Genomic DNA, 9076 nt, shown 5'->3' with positions numbered 1-9076 from the left:
ATTGGCTCAGGTCATGATCCCAGTGTCCTGGGATCAAGCTCTGCTTTAGGCTCCCTGCTCCGCGGAGAGCCTGCTTCTCCCTCTCCCTCTGTCTGCCCCTCTGCCTACATGTACTCTCTATTTCTCTGTCAAATAAATACATTAAATCTTAAAAAAAAATAAGTTGCAAATACTTTTCCCTCTTTATTATTTGTCTTTTGCCTTTGCATATAGTAGTTCCACCCTTTAAAAGGCCTTTGGTGTGTTTTGCTTGCTTATTTGTTTATTTATTTATTTATTTTTCAGATTTTATTTTTAAGTCATCTCTACACCCACCGTGGGGTTCAAACCCACAATCCCGAGACCAAGAGTCACACACTCCACCAACTGAGCCAGCCAGGCTCCCCTGTTTTGTTTTATTTTGGGGAGTTAAATTCACAATCTCTTTTCCTATTGCTTCTGGATTTCAAGTCATAATTACTGAGGTTTTTCTCCACTCCTACATTACAAAGGAATTTACCCACTTTTTTTCTGGTACTTCTATAATACCATTTATAAAATTTAGATCTTTGGTCCATTTAGAAATCATGTTTTCTTCTTCTTTTTCTTTTAAGTAATCTCTATACCAAATTGGGGCTCAAACTCACGGCCCCTAGATCAAGAGTCACACGCTCCCACCGACTGAGCCAGCCAGGCACCCCAGGAGTCATCTTGACATACTGTGTGAGGGTCAGATTTTTTTCCAGCTGGAATTGTGATTAATTGTGGTTTTGACACAGTTAGCTGAAATGACTGCTGTTCTGGTTCATTGGCTAGCCTTAGTTAGAGTAAGATAATATCTATCTCACATTTTCAGCACCTTATCACTGATGGGCTAAAACTCAAGACTACTTTAAAAGTTACAAGTCAGAGGTGCCTGGGTGGCTCAGTGGGTTAAACCTCTGCCTTCGGCTTGGGTCATGATCTCAGGGTCCTGGGATTGAGCCCCACATCGGGCTCTCTGCTCAGCAGGGAGCCTGCTTCCCCTTCTCTTTCTGCCTGCTTGTGATCTCTGTCTGTCAAAGAAATAAATTTTAAAAAGTCCTTTTTAAAAGTTACAAGTCAAGGGATGCCTCGGTGGCTCAGTCGTTAAGTGTCTGCCTTTGGCTCGGACCATGATCCCAGCATCTTGGAATCAAGCCCTGCATCCGGCAGGGAGCCTGCTTCTCCCCCTGCTTGTGTTCTCTCTCTTACTGTGTCTCTCTCTGTCAAAGGAATACATAAAAAATCTTAAAAAATAAATAGAAGAATTCTATTTAAAAAAATAAGTCAAAAAAATAAATTAAAAAATTAAAGTTACAAGTTGAAATTTTAAGAAAGGCTGTTACCTTCATTCTGCCTGTTGTTTTTGGTTTTCTAACGACTCCGCTCACATTCCTGTCTCAACGACAGCACAACTCGTGACCTTACACGGGAAGCCAGGACGAGTAAGCTCTTCTTGCTGGCCGAGCTGTCCACTTCCTCTCAGTTTCCGATGTGATACTGTACACCAGCTGCAGCTGGGGAGAGGAGACTTTTCACGTTTGTTGTTGACAAACACAGGCAGCTGGCTCACGTGTGTCACAAAACATTGCCCGAGAGGACACTTTCCATCCTTGATCCCCCCAATGGGGAGGAACCACTCTAAGTGATCTTCAGAAGTGCCAGAGCCTGACACTTCGGATGCATTAATTCAGAGAATTGCAAATAATGATATTTCTGACTAATTCCAACGGCTTTTAGAGTTTTCTTTAAGGGTCTCTCTATACCCACCATGGGGCTCGAACTCACAGTCCCGAGCGAGATCAAGGGTCACGTGCTCTTCCCACTGAGCCAGCCATAAGCCCCTATTTCAATGACTTTTAAAAGCAGAATTTATAATGATGATAGTCTAATAAAATGAAACTCAACTGGTGAAAATTTCTTGAATATTTTGAAAGGCGATACGTACATCGAAGTTAACCAGGAATTAAAAAAGAACAATAAAAAAATGAAAATAAATGAACAAATAACTTAACCAGAAATAGAATTGTCGGCATATTTTCATCCACAGACGAACCTTTTCTTCTTTGCCTTTTCCTTCTTTCTGTTGTCATAAAATCTGCTCTTCCAACCTTGTTGACGATAACAGAAGTGAACAGCGGACAGTAGGATGTGAACCTTGTCTTGTTTCTCTCATAACGTGAAAGACCGCACATTTGCAAAGAGGCTCTCAGACCTCTGGAAGGCAGTCTTCACCATATATAGAAATGATCCAGTGTAAAATTGTAAAATAAAAAGAGAGTTCTGGCTACCGATCTAGCTCCGTTGCTTCCTTGGAGGAGGACTTTTAACAACACCATTTTGAGGATTTGTATTTTTATGAGGATGCCTCTCTTTAAAATCTCTGGCCCCCAGATGCACCATGTATATGATAAGACTCAAGAATAATCCAAATAACTTTACATGTTGGAAGGGACAATAAAACCAGAAAATCCTGGTGCTGAAATTTTTATTTTTAAAAATTTTTTAATTTATTTTTTATTTCTTAATTTTTATTTATTTATTTATTTAGATAGATTTTATTTATTTATTTATTTATTTATTTATTTATTTTTGAGAGAGAGAGAGAGAGAGAAGGAGTGAGCACAAGTGGTAAGGGAAGGGGCAGAGGGAGAAGATTCCCTGCTGAGCAGGGAGCCTGATGCAGGACTCGATCCCAGGACCCTGGGATCATGACCTGAGCCAAAGGCAGACGCTTGACAACTAAGCCATCCAGGCACCCAAAAGAGACTTTAAAGCTCCTCTCATTCAAAAGGAAATCTCTTCGATCTTTGTAAGTGCAGCTGTGCGGCGGCAAGACTGGGGGGCTGCTTTCCTCCACATCGATAAACTAGTGTGGAAATGACATAAGGGCATGTCATCCAGCAAAGAAGAATGACCCACTTAGGGTAACTAATCGCAGCAGAGTCAATGTAATCGAATGCTTACTAGCGGTATCCTAGCACCAGCTAGTGGCAAGAATTAATAAATACATTGCATGCCAGGAAAAATAGAATATTTGCATTAACGACATCGTACATCTCAATTTCTCAGCCACTTTTTTTAAAAGATTTTATTTATTTATTTGACTGGGAGAGAGAGACAGCGAGAGAGGGAACACAAGCAGGGGGAGTGGGAGAGGGAGAAGCAGGCTTCCTGCTGAGCAGGGAGCCCGATGCGGGGCTCGATTCCAGGACCCTGGGAACATGACCTGAGCCAAAGGCAGAGGCTTAATGACTGAGCCACCCTGGTGCCCCTCTCAACCACTTTTTAGGCACCTTCAACAGTACATAATTTTTATCCTCTTGACTAAGCCGTACAGACATCTTTATTTAAAATGCCAAAGGATGCTGTTCGGCTGGAAAAACTATGAGCAGCTTGTCTGATACGGTTGTCAGAATCCTGGGAGGAGGGCCCAGGATGGGGTTAGGAAAGAAGAAAATAGAAATATCTTTGTGCTTGGCAAAAAAAAAAAAAAAAAAAAACCACCCTTGAATATGTACAGCTTTCCCAGAGCTCGTATGTAGCAATTTCTTGGTCGTTCACCGTAATTCAGCCTGAAGGGTACTCTAGCTGTCCTTGAGAACGCTCATTAACCATCAGACGAGCCCATTTATCATATCCAACACTCTGATGGAAACTGGAATTTCAAGCAGACTCACCACTCACATTCTGAGCCGGCTCTGACAATGTCTTGCTGGGTCTGTATAGACAAACAGAGAATTAAGGACTTCTACGGCCAGTGTGACATGGGTAGCTACCCTGCTTTGCCATGGTCAGTGCAGCCCAGTTTTGCACATCCAAAAAGTCAAGGGAGTCCACACAAGTACATGTAGCACTAATTCCTGATGGTCTTGAGGTGATTAAATGGGATGCAACAGCTCTCTTCTGGGGCTATAGAGAAAAAACTGGAAAACGCACCCTTGTCATCCAAGGTAAGTTTCTTTAGGACTAAAAATCACAGGAATAAGTATTATCTTGTTGGGATTAAAACACATTTGAAAAGATCATAATCAAAGAAGAAAAACCTGGGGGCGCCTGGGTGGCTCAGTGGGCTGGGCCTCTACCTTCAGCTCGGGTCATGGTCTCAGGGTCCTGGGATCGAGCCCCGCGTCGGGCTCTCTGCTCGGTGGGGAGCCTGCTTCCCCCTCTCTCTCTGCCTGCCTCTCTGCCTACTTGTGATCTCTCTCTCTGTGTCAAGTGAATAGATAAAATCTTAAAAAAAAAAAAAAAGAATAAAAACCTGGGGCTCTAGGTCCTGGGATCGAGCCCCGAATCAGGCTCCCTGCTCAGCGGGAAGCCTGCTTCTCCCTCTCCCCTCCCCACCACTCATGCTCTCTGTCTCTCTCTCTTTCTCACTTGCTCTCTCGCTCTCTCTCTCAAGTAAATAAATAAAATCTTAAAAAAACAAAAACAAAAACAAAGAATAAAAATCTTACTGGAAGAGCCTGTCATAATCCTAAGAACTCACATATATTTCAAAAACAGATACAAAAACCCACTGTGTAATTTGTTTATATTATTATATATTGTTTATGTTGTTATAACAATAATAATATCACATATTGTTTATATTAAGAAATTGTATATGTGTTTATATATGGACATATTTATAACAACCAGACACAATGGTCTGGACACCGGTCCTTACCAGTGTGCTTTTAGCTGCGGAAAGGGAGTTGGCTCAACGTATATTCATTATTTCCCAAACAATGTCCTTTTTTTTTTTTTTTTAAGTAAACTCTACCCAAAATGTAGCGTTCTAACTCACGACCCCAAGATCAAGAATGGGGTCTACCAAGGCCAGCAGGGCACCCCATGGAATAACGTCCTTTCATGGCTCTGGCTTCTGTATCCTACAAATGTGAGTACTCCTTCTCGGGCTCCTTCTCCATCTCCAAAAATCCGGTTGGTGGGACCTCGGTAACCCGCGTGCCTCCCTCCAAGACGGAAATAGTCAAGAGAATTACCAAACATGGCCAGACCCAAAGTCTGAGTGTCTTACACCATCTGCTGCCTCCCCTCCCGCCCCGTTCCCATTGCTCCAAACCAGGACGCCCAGTCCAGAGACACCGCGGTCTGCAGCCGCAGTTCTGATCTCGTCCACACAAACCTTCATTCCCCGGCTCACGCAGCTGTTCAACACAGACTTATTTGAAAGCACATATGATGGATGCTGATGTTTCAGCGATGAAGGACCCAGTCCCTGCCCTTACGGACCTCACAGTTTAGTGGCAAGAAGGAGATGTCACCTGACAAGTAATACAGAGGAGGAAATAAAAGTTTTCAAATTCCTAAATTGTGCTAGCACCATGCAAAGAGACTAACAGGAAACATCTCATGTAATCCCCACACAACGATGAAGAGGAAACCCTTCCTATCTTCACTTTACTTATGCAAAAAAAAACAAAAACAAAAACAAAAACAAAACCCAAACAAACAAAAACCGAGGCTTTGGAGAGACGAGCAGTTTGTCCATGATGACTCTACTGGAAGTGGCAGAGATAAGAGGAAGTCACCCTTGTCTCCAGAGTCTAGAGGCTAGCGCATCTCGAAAGGCGTCTTCAAAAAATAAAGCAAAAAATCTTTCTTATCCTCCAACCCAGAATAGATTTATTTATTCTTCCCCATTTATTTATATTATTAGGGACTCACGGATAGTCATTTTATTCTTCTGTTTACAATCCAATACTACCTTGTTTTATTGTTCAGATTGTTCCAGTGATGACCATTGGGAGGCGCTCTTGCAACTGACTCACGTGTTTCTTTTTTTTTGTTTCTTTTTTTAAAAGGTTTTATTTATTTATTTGACAGAGAGAGACACAGCGAGAGAGGGAACACAAGCAGGGGGAGAGGAAGAGGGAGAAGCAGGCTTCCCGCAGAGCAGGTAGCCCGATGCGGGGCTCGATCCCAGGACACTGGGATCATGACCCCAGTGGAAGTCAGACGCCCACCGACTGAGCCACCCAGGCACCCCTCACGTATCTCTTTGACGTGTCTCCATGGTTGTTATCTTTTATTTGAGCACTTTCTTATTTTCTGGCACTACAAGATGCTTTGGACTTGTAAATTTCCTTGTTGGCTATGATGAAAAATGAAATTAATGGTATCAGTTTGACTGGGCAAACTTTCAGCCCCTATGGGGAAATGAGCACAGATCTGTGGCGACATGTTGAGTTTCCACAATATGTTAGTTTGGTATTTCTACCTTTCTTCTGGATGGCAATGGTAGTCCTCTGGATTTGACCACAAACCTATGATCCTGACTTTGAACCCCTGACCCAAACTCCCTGATCTGTACTGACCGACACATCATGTAGGGTTAGGTCCGTTCTTTCCATCGTGCCCAGCATATTGATGCCATTTATCAGCCTCTTCACATCACGCTGTATTCTCTGTTCTGCTTTTGTTGAACATTTCTGGGAAAGTGTGGAGGCCATTCCGTGACAGCAACACAAACATAAAAATCAGTTGTTTCTCCTCCGGTTGGAGAAAAAGGAGGGCAGAAGAGCCTTCTCCACCCTGGCATTCTTGACATCTGGGGCTGCATTCTTCCTCGTCCTGGGGGGCTTCCTGTCCTTGCGGGTTACTTAGCAGGATCCCTGTCCCCACCTACTAGATCCCAGTAGTACTCATCCAGTTGTGAAAGCCACACTGTCTCCAGACAATGCCTCCCCTGGGGGAGAAGGGAAGGGCGAAATCACGCCCAGTGGAAAATCATCATTGTGTAATAACAAACTGTGAGAGGGTTTTCTTAGCAGCATTACAAGAGAAAGGGGACTGGGACGTCTTGGAGTAAACACCCTGGCCCTTTTAAATCCTGTCGTCCGATCAGCTTTGATTCGCTGGGCAGGACTGACCTGGGCAAGCCTTTGCAAAGGAGACCTCCAGGGACCAACCAGGGTGGAATTTGGGTAATTTGATAAGTGACTTAAAAGGTCGGAAGGTCGCTCCGGTTCATTCACTGGAACACCTGCCCCTAAGTACTGAGTTAACTGTGTGGTCCTGGCCCTTTTCCAGTCCAGGTGATTGCACATTACCTTCTGCAGCGTTCCTTCCCATTTCCGGGGCGCACGGTCCCTTTCTTTGCTTCTGTGCAACACAGCATGACTAAACCATAATTATTCTCTTAGCTTCTAGAGATTAGTTAGGGGATATTAATTTGTGATTTGTTTGTAATGTTTAAGTTGGCAAAGCACTGGCGGATGAAAGGGACAACTTGAAGTTTCTCATTCTGGCTCTGTGGGATGTAATAATGGAGAGAGAAACCTCCCTTAAGCCATCTTGCCAAAAGAAAAAAATAATTATCCAATTGTTCATAAATCTGCAAAAGGCTTTCTTTGATGAACACCAGTCCGAGAGAAAGTAGAGAAGAAGCCAGATCACAGTGTCATGCACTTTGCTGTGTAGACACAGTTGAAGGACCTCGGGGTCTTTGTGCGTAACTTCCCCCAACCTGCCCCTCCCCTGCCCCCAGTCTCTGATCTGATGTCTTACTTACACCTGACCTTTAGGGAAATTATGCCGCCCTCCAGAATTTTCTCAGTCCTTGTTCCCATTTAAACCACCAGCCCTGGGCACCTGAGTGGCTCAGTCAGTTAAGCATCTGCCTTCGGCTCAGGTCATGATCCCAGGGTCCTGGGATGGAGCCCCGCATCGGGCTCCTTGCTCAGCAGGAAACCTGCTTCTCCCTCTCCCTCTGCTTTCTTCTCCCCCTGCTTGTGTTCTCTCTCTCTCTCTCTCTCTCTGTCAAATTAATAAATAATCTTTTTGAAATGTTTAAAAAATAAAAAAATAAACCACCAGCCCTGTAAATGGACTCCAGTAGAGGCCTGGCCTCAGCACAACAACAGAGCCAGCAAGATAAACCTGGGGTAGGGGGCTGGGAGCAACGCGTCCTGGTTTGTCCAGGAGATGCTAAAATTGTAGAAGTCCATGTCCCAAGCTACCTACCGTTCAGTCCGGGACAACCCGACAGTTGGTTACCCTAACTCCTTAAGGGCCACCGCCAGAGCTCATCTCCTGTAAGCTCACACCAGTCCTAACAACTCCCAGCGCCTGGGTCAGGAAGTGATTTTGCATCTTAAAAAAAGTGCTGGGAAGAGAGACCCGGAAATTAACCGCAACTCTCCGATCGGCCACGAGGGGGAGCGCTCTCCCGCGCATTGTGCAGTTCAGTCTGGCAAGGGGAGGAGGAACCATCCCGGTTAGGAGAGACCAAGTTAAGCTCTGGGGTGAGAGTCAGGGACTGTGGGAGGGATAGAAATAAAAAGGGTCAGTCCAGTCAGTGTCATTTCTGCCGGCGCACACACACACACACACACACACACGCACACGCGTGCGCACACACACACGCCCCCCTTATGAAATTAACCTTCTATTCCAGTACCACCAGGTTCCAGGAGCCTTATACCCCTTATTCTCAAGCTTCACAATGACCTTGCAAAGTGGGAGCTGTGGTTAACTAGCCTAAAGTCACAATACTGGGTGAAACTTCAAAGACCATCATCTTTACACTACACCACATCACCATTTTTAAGAACCATGAAATGGCAGAGTTCAAACTGTTTCCTTGGCTTAGGGTAGGGGTTGGGACACAGGTGGGGGGGAGGGAAGGCCATGTGGATGATGCCTAACCGAGTCCCTGATCCATGCCCATCATGGGGAACAAGGGGAGCTAAGGGCACTGCTTCACTGTATGGACACCAGTAGGGGTCTGGTTGGGAAATGGGAACACACCAGCCCCAGAGTGATGGGGAGGCAGGAACTACCAGCCTTAGTTCCTTTTCATTTCCAAGACAGCTGAAGACGATCACTGCTGCACCACATTAGGGAGCTCAGAGAAAGAAGCAGATGTTATTTAGGCACCATGTAGGGGTCACTCGATCGGAGTACTAACCAGGAAGTCCTTCATCGAAACCTGGGCTAGGCAAGACTGAACGTACCCCAAGCACCAAGCCACCTGTGAATGCCGCCTGCCAAAAGGAGATGATGAAGCCAACCCAAACTCAATTCAGAACTGAAATTCCGAGAATACCCGTAGAAGAAAAGCATCTGG

This window comes from Martes martes (assembly GCF_963455335.1).
Source record: "Martes martes genome assembly, chromosome: 4".
Taxonomy (NCBI): Eukaryota; Metazoa; Chordata; class Mammalia; order Carnivora; family Mustelidae; genus Martes; species Martes martes.
The sequence above is the reverse complement of the archived record's forward strand: the minus strand, read 5'-3'. Positions refer to the sequence as shown.